The sequence below is a fragment of the Lepidochelys kempii genome, chromosome 9 (assembly GCF_965140285.1).
Source record: "Lepidochelys kempii isolate rLepKem1 chromosome 9, rLepKem1.hap1, whole genome shotgun sequence".
NCBI classification, from domain to species: domain Eukaryota; kingdom Metazoa; phylum Chordata; order Testudines; family Cheloniidae; genus Lepidochelys; species Lepidochelys kempii.
In genome coordinates, this window is record NC_136388.1 from 83,558,201 (window position 1) to 83,574,850 (window position 16,650).

The window sequence follows — 16,650 nt, forward strand, 5'->3', positions numbered from 1 at the left end:
TGGCTTGAGGCTTTTAAGAGCTGAGACAATCCCTATAATGTCAATTACCCTGGGGTCAAAGGCAGAACATACAATTGATTCTTGTGGTGCAAGACCAGAGATGCAGTTCACTAACGTGACTCTAGGCTGTACAACCAACCGCCCTCCTTTTTTTTTAGGGCTAAATATTCCCCCCTCTGGTCCCTTGCACAATCAACAAACACCCACAGCAACAACACAAGCCGAGCCCCTCAGACAGGTTTGATTTTGGGTGACCTGCCAGTGCCATGGGTAAATTTGCCACGAGCTCCTCTTGCCGTGACGCTGCTCTTCCGTCACGTGCTCCCCCCTCCCCTCCATCCCCCCCCAGACATACCTTATGCCACCAGCTGCTCTGCTCCTGGAGGCATCCACCTTTTGCTCACTAGCAAACCACAAACACATCGTAGCATTTTCCAAGGGAGGGGGAGCCCACCAGTTTGAATGCAGTTCTGAATTTAAAAAGAGGATGGAGAGAAAATGAGCTAGTAGCAGGTGGCTGGGAGAAAATCAGTGGGAAAGGGGAAGAAGGGGAAGAAATGGGGACAGGCGCAAGGGAACGGAATGGAAATGCTGCCTCGCTGAGCTCTCTCCTGCAGCAGGTGAAGAGGGGAGCTTTCTTGGCCAGGAGAACTGTAAAAGCTGGATCCCGCCGACTTCAGTCTGTATCCAGTGTAATGAGAATACTGCAAGCAGCCTAGGGGGGTTAGACACAGATCTGTCAAAATGTGTGTGAAGGTAATGGAGACTATGTCTCCACATTCCCTAGACTGCCTGGAAAATCTCAACCAAGGGTTGATCAGCTAAAACCACGTGCAGTGGGATCGTGCACATCTGCCGGGCAGTTCCACTGCCAAATGTCAATGTCCTGGCATGGAATTTAGCTGGATCTAGAAAGATCAAGATGTCAGAGATGGCTTGTTGTGGCTTTCCCGAAACGTGATGTATTGAAGCAGGTCAATCTGATGTCAAAGAATGGTTACAATTGCTTTCTGTCCTAGACAGTACACGTTTGGGAATCTAGCTGGAAAAAACAAACAAACAAAAAAAAACAGGCAAGACCCTGAAAGATATAGATTCAGATCTGGAGTTTTCAAGTGCTCCTGTGTCAGGATGCACCAGCAGACAGATTTCCGTAGGGGACTAGGAGCAGCTACACTTGATGTCTGTTTCTGCAGCAGAATTCAGAGGTTTATGTCCAAAACTGACCAGTTGCTGGTTATGGTTTTTGTTGTTGTTGTTTTCGTTTCTGTTCTGCTCTTGCACTGAGATGTGTACGAGCCCGGGGTTTTCTGGTCACGTAGGACCAACAGCACGTGCTAACTATTTTGTAGGTACCGTTTGGTGGGTTGGGGGCAATGGAACCAGCAGGCTCCAGGTTTCTTTGTTGTGCAGTTACCGTGGGATGGAGCAGCCGCACTTCTCTGTTTTGTTGGTAGGACTGAGGGGAAGGAGGGGATTGAAAAATAACCTAATTGGATGCAGTCAAGTGTCAGGTGTATATTTTTGTGCTGCTCCTGCAGGGTCTGGAGATTCTGCTCTATTAGGAGCTGCTTTATTTTTTCTTCTATTTACATATTACAATTTGGGGTTGGGTTTAAAATTTGGAAGCATCCAGGTACCGAATACGTGTTTTTTCTAGTGCTATTGGGCCAGGGGACTCCAGGGTCCAGATTTTTCCAGGGAAGGATAGATTTATGGTTCGGAGTCAGAAACTGCGGCGATCCAGGTGGACCCAGGTGCCGGATCAGTGTTTTTTTGGGGGGCACTCACGTGCCAGGATGTAGTGGGGTGTAGAACATTTTGGTGCAGTCGGAGCAGCTACGCTTGGCTCGCTGGTCCTGCCATGAAATCTGAGGGATGAGGGCTAAGCATTGAACGGATCCAGTGACAATCCAAGCGCCAGAACTGTGTTTTGGTGGCGCTCGTCTGCTCTAATTCCCCAGGGTCCAGACATTTCTGGCGCTGTAGGAGCAGTTACCCCGGCTCTCTGTTCGGGCGTTAGAATTGGTGGCCTCGGGGTCACAATGGGAGTGGCTCCCGCAGGTGCCAGATCCAGGTTTTCGCAGAGCTAGTGCTCCGGGGTGGATTTTTTTTTTTTTTGGCGCAATAGCATCAGCTAGACTCGTTCTCTGGTTTGTCTGAGGGCACAGTGCCGGGGGGGAGGCGGGGGGCCACACGTCGGTAAGACCCAGTGCGATCCAGCTTTTTCCTTTCCCCCTTCCTGTCGTCTCCAAGGTGTGAGACAAGAGGCTGCCCTAGCTGCTGGAGGAAACGAGGGAGAACTTGGCTTCCTCGCGGACTGACTAGGGACCAGGCTGCTGCCTCTCCATCTCTCTTTACTCGCCCCTGGGGAAGCGCTTCCTGCGGCTCACCCCCCCAACCCCGCCCCACCCAGAGGGGCAATCCAGCCGCAGCACCCCCGAGCACCAGGAGGGCCAGACAGAGCGAGAAGGAAGAAGGAGCGGATTGGCGTGTGTGTATTTTTTTTTTTTAAAGCCGTTCCTGCTTATCCCTCCCGATGGCATTTTCCAGAAACTGCAGAAGCAGGGGGCTGCAGCCCAGACCAGCCGGAGAGGGGACTGGGTGGTGGTGGTGGCTGAGATAATCAGTCGCTGCACCCTGCCTGGGTGTGTGAGTGTGTGTGATGGGGCGCGTGCAGCGTGTGTCAGTCTCCCTCCCTCCCGCTGGCGCTCCGGAGTGCATCTGGGCGTAGATCTCTTTATTTTTTGGAGGAGGAGCGGGGGAGGGGGAGTAGCGGCGGGGGGGGGGGGGGGGTTCGCAGCCCCTACCCGCTCGCCGCTGAATTCGGGGCCCGGGAGTGGCGGGGAGAAAGAGGCGAGGCACCAGACGATGCTGGGGGCTGCTGCCCCTTCTCTCCCGCCGGCGCCCTGACTGCGCTCGGCACCCGCCCGGGCGGTGGGCAGAGCCGCGGCGAGCGATGCCGGGGAAGTTTGGGAAGAATTAGAGGGAAATGGGTGGCCCTGGCCCTGCCGCGGCTTGTCCTTGCCAGGCTCATCCCGGAGCGGATTACAAATGAGAGGCATGGACCGCACGCCACGGACCGCGGGGACCTGAGCATGTAGAGACCGAAGCCGCCTCTCTTCGGTGAGTCTCCCGCTGTGTGGGGCTTGGGGGGGGGGGGAGGGGGGAGGCTCTAGTAAAAAGGCAGCCAGAAGGGGAGCAACAGATTGTAGGGACCGGCGGTCGCCTCTGGGCAAGACCGTCAGGAGAAGGGCTGTGATTTGGGTGCCTGGCAGGAGAGAAAGAGAAAGCCAGGGAGGCAGAGCCGCAGTTTGAAAAGACCGATTTGCCAGCCCCAGCCCCACCGAGCTTTTGACAGCAGCCTCCATCAGGCGCCAGCGCTCTGTTCAAACACGCCTCAGCCCTCCCGTGCCCCCCGTCGGATTTCCTCCAGGAGATGTTTGGCCTCAACTCTAGGAGGTCAGTGGGAAAGGGAGAAAAATATTTTTTATATATAATCTCTGCTTGCCCGTGATAGTCTGGCGAAAGCCTTTTAGGGTAGAATGGCCGGGGCTGCCTGCTTCCCCCTTCTTTATACGCCTCCTAGAGCTGGGTGGTTCAAAACCAGCTTTTACGACCCCTTTGATCGCCTTGTTTCATTCCCTGAAATTATATCCCCGGCTTTTACATGTTTATGGCATCTCCTCTTCATATGTGCTAGGATACTGTAAATTAAGCACGTGTCACATTAGAAGGAAGCTGCTAGTTGCTTCAGGGATTTCTCCCCCTCCTTCCATGCAGACAGAAAATACAGTGAATCACAGTTACAATGGGCTGCATTTATTTATTTGGTTGGTTATTTATGTATTTTTTGTACAGGGAAGTTCATTACTGCAGAAGTGGCCAAGTTGCCAGCTGGTCGGATTAGAGTACAAAACAGGAGGACATCAAAACTTATAATAAAGTCCAGACTAGCTGGCTTCATTGCAAAAGTTTATGGTGATGCAGACTCTAAATCTAATGGACCATGTTTCATTTTAGCTGTCCATGCAGTAGATATTACATATATATGTCCATGTGCTAAATTATAATATATATAATGAATTTTATAACAGCCACCTGTGTGTTCATGTGATTTTACTTTAGATATTATGTACACATATACATTTATTTTCACCTTATTAGGTGGGCCATTTCTGTGACACATTTGTGAGTCATATCAGTGATCCACAGCTTTTGAAACAAGAACTGCTAATAGTGATGTCATAGGAGGATGTTCTTTGCCATACCTTCAGAAATAAAATTCCACTATGAACCTCAAACTACATAAATTACAAACTGTCAAATGCCTAACAATCTGTCAGATTCCCAGCACAACAAAAACAAAAACCAACCCTCCAATCTCTGTTTCTCAAGAACTCACAGGACTTAATTTGTTTGATTTCATTCTATTTGCTATTTAGCTGTGTCTTTTGTGAATGGACATTGTGACTGTCTGTTATTATTAGTGATGTTGATAATATCATTTTCGCTCATGGCTATGCATAGGATTCGGTATAATTATTCCATAAATTTCTACACACTTTTGAGTTATCCATTTCAATGATTTTATATGAAGTCCTACATTTTCACAGCTGCCTCAAAGGGTGTTTGGACTTTTAATCCACTTGATCACCTTCTCTCAACTTTTCCATTGTGTTCTTCAAATATTTTGTCTGAGAATCTTCCTGTTGGACAAATCATAAAAAGAAACAGGTTTTGTATTAGGTGGAACACTTTGTAACAAATGCTCTTATGTAATGCAAGGTCCTGTACAGTGTGCAAAATGAAAGAGAGTGGAAGATTTTTGGAAGAACAGTTGGTCATGTGGCTAAGGTAGGGGAAGAGAGGGGAAGGAGTCAGGAGTTTCTATTTCCAGATGTGTCACCGACTTCCTGTGTGACCTTTATCAAGTCATTCATACTCTCTGTGGCTTGTTTTCCATCTCTGTAAAATAGGGATAATCATGCTGAGCTACTTCACAGGACCGTTGTGAAGCTACATTTTTGTTTGCGAGACACTTTTCAGTTCTGGGAAGGAAGATGCTACATCAGTGCACATGATTATTATTCCAAAAGTGCTTTTTAGGAACTAAAGGGAAACTCAGATTGTTAGCTTATTAAGAATGTGTAGCCAAATGTCTTTTAATACAGTTGACAAATAGAATGGCCTACCTTCCTGAATATTAAACCCTAGTAGGAACTATCGGGCATTATTTCTGAGGAAGAAAACAACACAACCAGGGACCAAGATACATGTATATATGTACACTTCATGTACATGTTTACACCCATCTTCCCTAAGTAGAACTGCTGGATAAATATCAGCTGAAGCAAATTCGGGTCATTTCCATTTCAGACCATCTAGCTTATAAATGTTTTTGAATGTATCTATATTCTGGAGAATGCACAAGTCTCTTGGCATTAACTAGACTCCTTGTGAGCCTCTTAGACTCCCCTTTCTACCATGCTATGGTTTGTCATTTCATTTGTTTTTTTTTTAATATTGAACTTTAGCGAGCAGAGATCAATAAGCTATCAGCTCAATGCAAGCCTTGATAGACAATAACTATCTTTATTAAACTAACTTTAATTTGAGATATTGTTGCCAGGCACATTTTTAGTGAAAAAAACTGAAATGGGCCCAGGTGTTCGCTTTCTTCAAACCGTGAAAAGGACCTAGATGGGAAATGGCTTGAATGCGAAGTACCCTACAATTGGCTTTGATTTGAGTTGTAAACACAGAGAACAGTCATAAAATCCCTTAAAATTTTGTTACTTTCTCAGGAGAGCATTTTTTTTTATCGTATATCTCTTGTCTCCCTTTCTCTTCAGTATATTTCATTTACAATCTAAAACTATTCATCTTTTGGATTATTTATCGGATATTTAAAATGTATCGTTAGTTTCTTGACCTTCTTCCCTTGTTTTAAATTAGATGTTCAAACTAGTTTCTGCACAGGATTGGCATCTCAGAGATAATGGATAACACAAAACTCTTTGATTATTTCACTTCTTGCAAAGATTTATTTTTCGGGCAATCATAAAAAAATCGTCAGATGATCAGTACTGAGGTCTCCTGATTAGGTGGATTTTTTTTTTAGTAGGCAAAATTATGGTATTGTCATCTCACTGAATTATGGGTCTCATCCACAATATGTTTGCTCTGGATTCTCAAGGTTACAGGTCTTGATAACTTATCCCGGAAGAGGAAGTTTACTAAAAACAATGTGCAAATAATTATTCCTCATAATAGACTGAATCGTTGATAACCACCACCCAAGTGTAGCTAAAAGGAGGCTGATACTGTTGGGATTATTCTTTTAAGTACAGTAGCATCATTTGCACAATGTGAGTCAAACTCTGCTCACAGTTACACTGGTGTAAAACTGGAGGGACTCCTTTGATTTATAGGGTTACTCCAGATGAAAACCAGGGTAACTGAAACAAAAGGCCATATTATGCTGTTGATTTTTAAATAACTCTCCCCATTAATATCAATCAGGCATTCTGAAAGCAAGATATGGGCCAGAATTTAGCCCATTGTTGGCATATTCACAGCAATATAATACTCTCTTATGGATGCCTCACTTCAGAATTCACTGTAATGTGCTAGTGGGGAAAGGCTGTTGAATGACTCAGATGAATGTAGCTCAGAGTAAACAAACATGCAAAGCATTTCTGGCTAAAGAGAGAAAGGGAGAACATGAAAGAGCAGACAAGCTAAGTTGAAGGATAAGACGTTTGTCAGCAAGTCTCATCAAATTTAGCAGAATCAAGCCACCCAAAGATGCAGGGTCAGATTTCCTATTACCTTTCACCTTCTTCAGTGATGAGCAGCTGTGCAAAGTGGCTGCAAAATAAAAGTAAAATGCTACTAAATCAGAATTGTCCACTCACTTATGCTGGTGGGGAAGTACTCTCATATTGCCTGGGTGTAGATAAATTCATAAGGACCCAGACCCCTTCTACTGTCATAGTCTGGGGGACAAGGGGACAAGAAGGTGACTTTAAGCCACCTTTGTGCTTCCTTAATTTGATGCTAAGCTGGTTCCTGGCACAAATTAGAGCTACCTGTAGGCTATTTTAATTAGTGCTGGCTACCAAGGGCTCTCATGGGGTTCCCCAGCAACCACAGATCACTGTGATATAAGGGCACCCTGACCATATCCCCTTTCAAGTGAACACACCCAAATGCACTTGACTGATTAGGGTCAAGATTTAAGACATGGGACAATCGAGCCCCCTGTGTCTAACTGAGTTCTTTGTTTCAGAGTAGCAGCCGTGTTAGTCGGTATCCGCAAAAAGAACAGGAGTACTTGTGGCACCTTAGAGACTAACAAATTTATCTGAGCATAAGCTTTCGCTGTAGCCCACGGAAGCTTATGCTCAAATCAATTTGTCAGTCTCTAAGGTGCCACAAGTCCTCCTGTTCTTTCTGAGTTCTTTGTAAGGCTATGGGAGAAGCATTATCCATTTTCAGCAGTGATAAGGCCAGCTCTCTGAGCCTTCAGTCTCATGCTTCAGGATCCAGGGTGAGTACCACTGTTGGTTAAGGGAATAATGTAGTGGCAATCAGGGATTAAACTGTGGGTGTGGGGAGTGCACAGGGCCCCCTCCGTTGGCTTGCATGAACTTCCCTTTCTGCTTGGTGCATGGAGAGCTCCTGCTCCTATTTCAATCTACTTAGACCACTAGTGCCAATGTGCTGAAGAGATGGTGTGGGGAGGTGTTGTAGGGTTTGCTCCATATTAAAATGTGGTGATTTAGGGATGCAGAATGCTGCAGGGAAAGCAATGAAGAGTCTTCACACAGAGGCTGTCACGAGCAATAGGCATAATGTTTCTGTTGGCATTTTGTATGACAGGATGAGAGGTTGTGTGAGAATGAGATGAGCTGGAGTTGGGAGACACCAGTGTAGTTCTGTATGTGTTGTAGTAATGTATAGGCCTCAACCCAGGGTTTTCTTTTTATGCCTTTCCTCAGTGCAAATCAACTTTTGCTTTGTATTGACAACATCAGGCATGGAGAGAGAGACCCACTCATGCAATACATTTGGACAGAAAAGATTCCAGAGGCAAATCTTCATTACTAACAATTATGGGTGTCTCTGTAGCTGACTCACTAGGACAGTAAGGCTGTTAGAGATTTAGTATTTTTGTTCTCAGTGCAATCTTTTGGCTTAAGTGTTTGAAAACAGTTCTCCAAATGGTCAAATATGATTTTCACTGGGTCTCCCATCTCATTCTCTCTCTCTCTCTCTCTCACACACACACACATTTGCCAACACAAAACAATTCTCTTTCTCTGCAGTAAAATAAAGGAAATAATCCACAGCTAGTGAAATAATATTTGTTGAATACTTTATTTGTTGAATTATTCATTAAATGAGGGGAATATTTAACCAGCTGCAATAGTAAATCATGGGTTAACCATGGAAGATGCAACAAGGTAATTCCATTAAGTGTTCCTAGTAAAACTCCATAAACATTAAGTATGGAATGATTTGTGATCTCACTAGAAACTTGAAGTAGAATTATGAACATGTCTGCTTTTCGTGGATGGGTTAGTCATCCTGTTATTGATTTCCTGTGTCCACCTTCATCTTCTTCAACGTTCTTTGTGATCCTTCAGGGTGAAAAACCCTTATGTGTTCATAAGATATAAGTGCTCATTATTATGGGTAGAGTTTAGTATTTCAAAGCGCTTTCATCACTTCCAACCTCACTTAGGTCTGGTGACTTTGTTCATTTCTGTTATTATTAATAAGAATGTATACTGCAGTAGTGCTGGAGCCCCCAACTAGGGAGCAATCCCTATCATGCTAAGGTGTGGTTGCTGTATTTTTTGGTGCAGTGGGTGAAATAATTCTAATTCCTCCTTCAGTTGTTCTGAGCTTTCCAGTTTGCCTTTGCTCTGCATTATGAAGGGGAGGCGCCATTCTCTCACTTGGCCTCTAGCTGCAATTAATTCTGGTGATTAGAATGTATGATGGAATATTAGAACATTTTCAATCAATGAAATTCTCAGCAATGCAACACATTTCCTGATGGAAACAAGAGAATAGTGCTTAGATACCACAGTGACATGTGCCTTAGATAGATGGATTGTTAGAATGACAGTTCCTCATCATACTGTCTTCAGCCAGCTCATTGCCTTGAAAGATCAAGCTAGGTGCAAGAACACTGTCACTTTAATGAAACTGTCCTATCTGCAACAAGAATTCTTTGCTCCGTTTGGTAACGAGTACTGTGCAGGTGCCCAATTCATCTACTGTGGGCCCAATCCTGCAAAGATTAGTTATTCACATGACTAATCTTTACTCAGCAGAGCAGCCCCAGTAGGACTTTCCCTGTAAGGATTGTTCACGTGAATAAGGGATCGCAGCATCGGGCCCTGGCAGAAGATGAGATTTGAAAATATATGTAGCTAGAGACAGGAAGGCTACTCTGAACAGGAGAAGCAGCTGAGGAGACGAATCGCACACCAGAAGAGGAGAGATTACATTGAGGGGGGAAAAAAGAGGACCATGCTAGTCTAGCAGAGAGGGAAAAGATGCATGGGTTTGACTAGGGCAAGTCCATGAAGTGTTTTAAAGCCAGGGATGCAATTCTAGGCCCAGATAAGGTCCTTCCATGTAAAACCTGCAGGCAAAGGTTGGTGGAGTGTGGGTTGGAAAGAGCAGGCTAATTTTCCATGAAAATCTTCTCAGTGAGAACTATCACATGACCTCTGGGAACACAAAGATTGCCCTCTCTAGAGGAAAAAACCACAGGGTCCATACTCAAACCTTGTGGATCCAGGCAGATCTGAGGGTATCTGTGGAAGGCCAGGGCCACCCATCTAGAGGCTCTGTGTTTCCACATCTGCTCTGGCTCCAAGCACCTTGATCCCTGACAGTGCTACATTGGAGGCTTCAGGATCCAGGGAAAACATAGTCCAACCCGAGACTTTATTGTCTTTCTGGGGAATCTCTGTGTGGTTGGAGGAGGGACGGAAATGATGTACATTTCCCCAACACCAATATGGTCCACTCACACCTTCTCCTGGTCCACCCAGTATCCACTCCTCCCCCTGCATCAACCTTGGATCCCACATTTGTGCTGTGCATGGGGAGATCGGCACACAGAGACTCCCCTCTGTGTGTGGATGTATGGGGAGCAATCTGAGCCATTGTTAGGAGGATGTTCCTTAGATTAGAAAGGATTTAAGGTTACTCAAAGTTGGGGTCTAAAAAAACGGTATGTAATACAGTGTGAAACCATTGTTTAAAAGCTCTAATAGATATTTTAAAATCTGTTGAAATCTGTATTTTGCAGAGTGGTAAGGTGCGTGTTCTTTCTGGGGGGCGCTTCTAGTGGTCCTGAGGTCACACTAAGTTACAAACAATATCTCTGTAGCTATATTTGTTCTTATCTGTATGAATAATGTGCAGGGATCTGCGTGTGTGTGTGTGTGTGTGTATAGACATGCACAGTGTGATGGTTTGATTCAGAATCTATGACAAGGAATGGGAGGTCCGGTATGTTACAACTGTCAAAAGCTTCACTTTCACATTTTTCACCTGTTGTTTTCCAGTGGGGTCTCTCTGTAACCTAATCAAACAGTCTGATTAGCTGGTGAGTAGATGCACCTCCTGTCAAAGATATTGGTATAAGTATAGGCAGTTGGCAAGCCACCACATTATCTATACGCACAAAGTCTGATTAGTGCAGGCACCCCCTGGCAGAAATAAACAAATCACTGTCTGTGAAATCACTATGAACCCATGGCTGACTGAAACGATTTTGGAAAATAGCTTCCATGCTGCCACACAAGAGTGATTTGGCTGTGAGTAATTCAGCTGAGGTGAGAGAAGGGAAGTGGCATTATTTACAGGTCTTTTGGCTCTCTATGCAAGGCCCCCTGTCAAACTGCCAGACAAAAATAGTTTCCCTGCGGTGGCCATATGTCTGCTGTATAGGTCAGTAGGACGTGAAAAAAAATTATCTGGAGGCCATTTGTGCCCTTCCAGAGGCCTGTCCTCATGCAGGAGTCAAGTAATTTCTCTGATGAATATTGTATTCTGTAGCTGTAGAGTATTAACACCACATTCCGGGAAATTATTTTGGTTGTTTTGCAAAGGAATTTAATACTCATGAAAGGGCCCGACTGAGAATCCCTGAGACTGAAGTATTGAATGTATCGAAAGAGCTAGTGTATTGCAGGTAGCATATTCCTGGTTTTATATACGGCTTCATCAATGTGCCTGAGCCGGAGGGATCCCTTCTACAGTTGAGATGTTAGCTGTTTATCATAGCCAATTGGTGTTCATGTCACGCTCCCCATCAGTACCCGAGGAAGTTAATGATTCAACTAGCGGATGAATCTTGGTCACAAGCCACCTGAGGCATGTTACGCATACGCTATAAAGAAGTGTTAATTCCTGCCAGTTAATCCTTTTTGTGCTGTGGACTCTTGTCCACTAGGAACTGGACTGAGACCACCAACTTGTTTTATGCCAGTCGCCCAACAGCCACACACTCAGGCTGAGAGTCTGAATTCATTCAGGTTTATAAAATGCTTTGAAATCTTCAAATGTCTAAATGAGTGTCATTATTTTTATAGAGTTGTTCATAGCATGGGCCAAATTCTGTGCATTCTGGACCAAATACAGGATTGACTTTCACACAGGTAACTACATGGATGTTGACAGGGTTGCAGTGTGGATAAGTCAGCACCCTGTTTTCCCCTCGCTCTACATCTGGGACCCTGTGGTCCTCAACGGCGAGAGATTCAGTGATACAGCAGCACAAATTGACGTTTTATCATGTCCCTGAAAAAATATGTCCTGGAACTTTGATATGGAGAGTTCACACATGATGCGTAATGCTAAGCCAACACAACGCAAGGCAGCCGCAATTAGTGCGACCTTTCAGGAATATCAATAGACATTCATTAAAAAGCTACATAATGGCGCCACCAAGGCAACACATGTTGCAACAATATGGCAAAACTGTTGTCTTAGGAAATAAATAAAACAACAAATACATAATTAATGAAAGCCATTCGCTTTTTCTGCTGCTGATGGGAACTTGACAAAGTCGCAGTGCACACAAATCAGAGGAGAAAAATAGTGCAATTAGTGGTACAAATCATCAGTGGCAATGACAGCTGCAAAAGTCTTTAGCTTGCACCTGGGAATCATCAATCTGATTGGCTTGGGATGTACATAGGTAGTTTGCAAAAAGTATCCCATTGTTCTTATTTTTAATCTTTAGCTCTTATGGGTATGTCCACTCAGCAACCAAAGACCTGCAGCAGTGAGTCGCAGAGCCCGGGTCAACTGACTCTGCGACTGTGGGGCTAAAATTCCTGCTAGGAACATGTTCAAAAAGTCTTCACCCACTGGGAGCCAGCCATTTTCTATGCTCATGGTGGACAAAATGTCACATGAGCAGTCCCAGGTTTGCAAGGGTAGACTCCAGGCTTGCAAAACTTCTTGAGCACTTCTTGGATCTACACACTCAAATTGCAATGAGGTTGACTTTCTGAATATAGTGCAGCAATTATCAGGGACCAGGAAGATACAGGACCACCTTGCTCAGCTCTAGATGAGCTGGGGAGAGGAGGAAAAATTGACATTAACCAATGTGGGGAAGGATAAGGAGGGAATCATGGCTTCTTGTGTTACTGCAGCTCCTCCAGACAGATGGGGGAAGAGGAGCTGAGCAGATCTTGTTCACGGCAGGGAGGGATGATAGCATCAGACTGGAAATATCTGCTATAAATTATTTTATGGTCTATTCATGTATCTGAAAAATCAGCAACAATTCAGTTAGTCTGTCTGGCAAATTAATGGTGACTTTGGGCAGGACAGCGTGATTTCCTCTGTCTTTCCTGAGACTACAAAAAGAAAAGGAGTACTTGTGGCACCTTAGAGACTAACAAATTTATCTGAGCCTGAGAAGAGGTGCTCTGGCAGCAGAAAGCCCGAGATGGACGGGCCTGTTCCAAAATGTGCAGAAATAATTCACCACAATAATCAGTGGCCTTTGCTGGGTATGAATGTGCTTTTCTGGATGTTAAATGTCCCTTTGCTACTACATCTGAAGATGGGACTGGAAGCAAAGATTCCTACCCCCACCCCAGGCCCCTGCTCTCATTTGTCCTCTTCTAGCTGGATGACCCATTTTTTGGAGTTTTCATGGCAAGACAGCTCTGTGGGAGTCACAGCAGCTGCATGGTTGTTAAGAGTGTGTTCTAATTGTAATTTGTATCTTCTTGTTCTTTTTCAAAGGCAGCATTAGAAAACTGCTTTACACACAAATGACACAGAGCTAGGCAGATTTACACCAGTGGAGCTAGGCAGATTTGCACCGACGTCTGTTTGACAAAAGAGCTGTATTTCCTGCATCTGAGTCAGACTCGTTAGAGCTTTGTATCCTATCGGTCCCTGTGTCTTCAGATCAGAGCTAGAAATATGGGGCTCAGTCCTCAGATGCACTGAATGGGAAGCAAATGTGGCTCTAAGCTTTCTATCCTCTGCTATTGATCCTGGGTCTGGCAAAGGGTCAAACTGCCAAAGAAATCCTCAGCAGCCATGTAGGCAGATTTAAGATCCCTTGGTATTGTACTGATGGCACAAATGAACCTTGGGCCCAGTCCAAAGCCCATTGAAGTCAATGGAAAAAACTTCCATTCACTTCAGTGAGTATTGAATCATGTCTTAAACAAGGGTGAGGATCTGGCCCCAGGCATAGAACATTCCTTCATCTTAAATGTCCTTCTTACTAATGTCTCAATGACTCATTTTCACTTTGTTTAGGCTTGAGTAGCTAGCGATGTCACAAACATAGTGGTGCCAAGTATTCAGAGTGTCTTTGTGGGATACGGTGGCACCTTAAAGACTAACAGATTTATTTGGGCATAAGCTTTCGTGGGCTAGAACCCACTTCATTGGATGCATGGAGTGAAAATGACAGATGCAGGCATTATTATAGTGACACATGAAGAGAAGGAAGTTACCTCACAAGTTGAGAACCAGGGCAGTGCTATTGTAATTGCTCCAATTTCAGCACCCTAGCTCCAGTTTGAACTCTTCTTTGTCCCTCTTACAATAGCCAAGTGAAGAGGTGGAGACAAAGATCCTCTTCAACCCCCACGTCTTTCTAACAGGATCCCCAACCATGATGCAGACCCATGCAGGACAGGGCTTGGTAATTTTCTGCACCAGCAGCTATGTGGCCAGAAATATATATTGTCATGTCTTTCTATCTTCAGAGCAGACGAGAAGCATCTCTCAGTGATCCCAGAACTGTGTGCGCATGTGCAGAGCAGGAGCAGAGGATGTGTAAGCAACAGCATCTCTGTAAGCAGCCTTCTTTCTCTTCCAGGATGACATCCTGAGAGATTGTTCAAGTTCACCCCAGCACAGTTCGTGCATATTTATAGGCTGCAGGATAAAAGTGAGTGGAGACTGTGTGTGGATTTGCACTCTGGCTGACCAAGGGGGGAAAGAATAAAGTAGTCAGTTCAGACACTGTCAGGGACCCACAGCACCTGCAGGTCCAGCAATCCTGCTGCACAGACCTTGTCATGCCAATGCTCTTTTATAGTCTTTTTTAAATGGTTATTTCATTTAGTGCTGAGGAAAGGTGTTGGTTTGGCAGACCTCGAGACTGAATTCTACTATTTACCCACAGAATAGGTACAGCCAGAGCAGGATTCCCCTTTCCCTCCACAGTGCCAATGTCCTTCAGCTCTGAAGGTCTCCACTCATAGGCTTGGGAAGGTAATTCAGTCTCCACGCCCCATTCAGTCCTTGGCCTCCCAGCACAAGTAGCTGGTGTTTGTATTATGAACACCAGTCCAGTATGAAATGGAAAGAGACCACCAGCTCATGTCACATCCAAGCAACTGGCTGATGGGCATGAAAAGAGTGGGTTAAATAATAAATACATTATTTGCTAAATAATAATAGTAATTATAATAATAATAATATCCTTTTTTCCTCTTTGTGTATCATTCACAAACTAACCTGATTTCTACAACTGTCTTCCTTATTCCCAAGTATTTGTTCAAACAAATTTCACCTGTGGATTGGTAATGAACTGTTTGGAGTGGACTATTTGGTATTTATTTTTTTGTGACATGTGAATGAAAATCCAGGCTGCTACAGCAAGTGGTGGTGTTGGTCTAGTGGGTGGCACTCTTCCAGCTGAGTCAGTACTGAAACAATGCCCCAGTATGGTGTTAGAGGACAGCGGGTTGCTGTAGGCACTGATTTCCAGATGAGAAATAAAACTCGACCACTTGTGTCAAACATTTTACTGCAGTTTCTGTAAAAATAAGCGGGTGTTAGGTTGGACAACCTCCTATATCCTGCTCATCAAAAGGCGCTTTGAAGATTGTATTCCATGAAAAATTCTTCAGTTCCTGTCCTAATCTCTTGTGGAGGGTTGCTGCATATTTTTCAACTGCTGATGCTTTCTATCTCGGAGTTGGCTTCCTTTTATTGGTAAATAAAATGCTTCCCCATAGTCCTAAAGCACTTTGAGATCCTTCAGGATGAAAGATGGTCTGTAAATGTAAGATATTATTATTGTATTTTCAAAAAGAGTAATAGAGCCTTGAAATTAGGCTTCATGCAGCCCTCTTGGGAGTCCATAAAGCCTTCATTCGGCCAGGTAGATCTGCCTCACTTTTAGCATTATGGCACTGTGGATGTTTATACATGAACATACATGTAACTAGTTGTACAGTGGTCTGATTAAGTTAACCTTGACTAGATACAGGTAAGCAGAGAGGCTTGAAGATTAGAATGCCGTCCATCAAGTGGTCTCATGCTAAAGTTTAAAAGACCAGTGATACAGATAATATGGAGCTAGATTCAGTCAGAATCAGGCCCTCCGTCCCTGCTCATTGCTAGAAGATATACATTTTGTATGTTAACCACCTTCTGACTGAGGATCACAAAAGGCTTGACAAATTTATATGAGTTGATTAAACCTTTAACATGCCTGTAAGGTAGAACTGGATTTTCAACCCCATTTTACAGATCAGGAAACTGAGGGCATAGAAAGCTTAAGCAACTTGCCAGTGTTCACACAGGAAGTCTATGGCAGAGCCAGAACTAGAACCCACATCTCTTGCTTCCCAGTCCTCTGCTACTCAAGCCTATTGCTTTGTTCCATTTATTAATTCAAAGCAAAGCATGAAGGAAGCTTACACAGAATTTGTGATGGATGGTTTCCCATTTTAATCATCCTTCATCGGCCCAAAATACACAGTGTGCATTTGTGAGTAATAAACAGGGAATTTGGATCCGCATTAGTGGAGAATTCAAATCCCAGAAGGCACCAAGGAACCCTCCTACCCATTAATGGCATACTGTGATTAACAACAAAAAAAGTCACAACAGACTGACCCACGTGCCAGATGTAGTCAGGCAGTGTTCAGACTTGAGCATTTAACATACACCCAATGCTAGCATGTAGTTGACAGTTGGGAGCATGAGTCAGAGCAAAGCAGTGTGCCTTCATCCCGACTGCTAATTTAAAAAGTTCAGAAGCACTCTAAAGTGGAGAACCCTTGCACGACAACTGATAGAAGCTCCTGTAATGTGAAGGCTAATTCTGCTCTTATCTTT

General features: G+C 44.4%; 1 protein-coding gene across 4 annotated transcripts in view; it reads left to right on the forward strand.

Annotated features, from left to right (window-relative positions):
* Positions 1 to 506: 506 nt before the first annotated feature.
* TRPC5 (transient receptor potential cation channel subfamily C member 5) overlaps positions 507 to 16,650 on the forward strand; it is a 139,688-nt gene continuing 123,544 nt past the window's right edge. The window contains exon 1 of one of the 4 annotated variants that reach the window (XM_073361164.1): positions 507 to 620. The gene's annotated coding sequence lies outside the window, so the exon portion shown is untranslated. Of the gene's footprint in view, positions 621 to 650; positions 2,495 to 2,795; positions 3,127 to 3,229; positions 3,463 to 16,650 lie in introns of those variants that run through there. The other 3 variants (XM_078854247.1, XM_073361160.1, XM_073361162.1) reach the window with 3 other exon arrangements.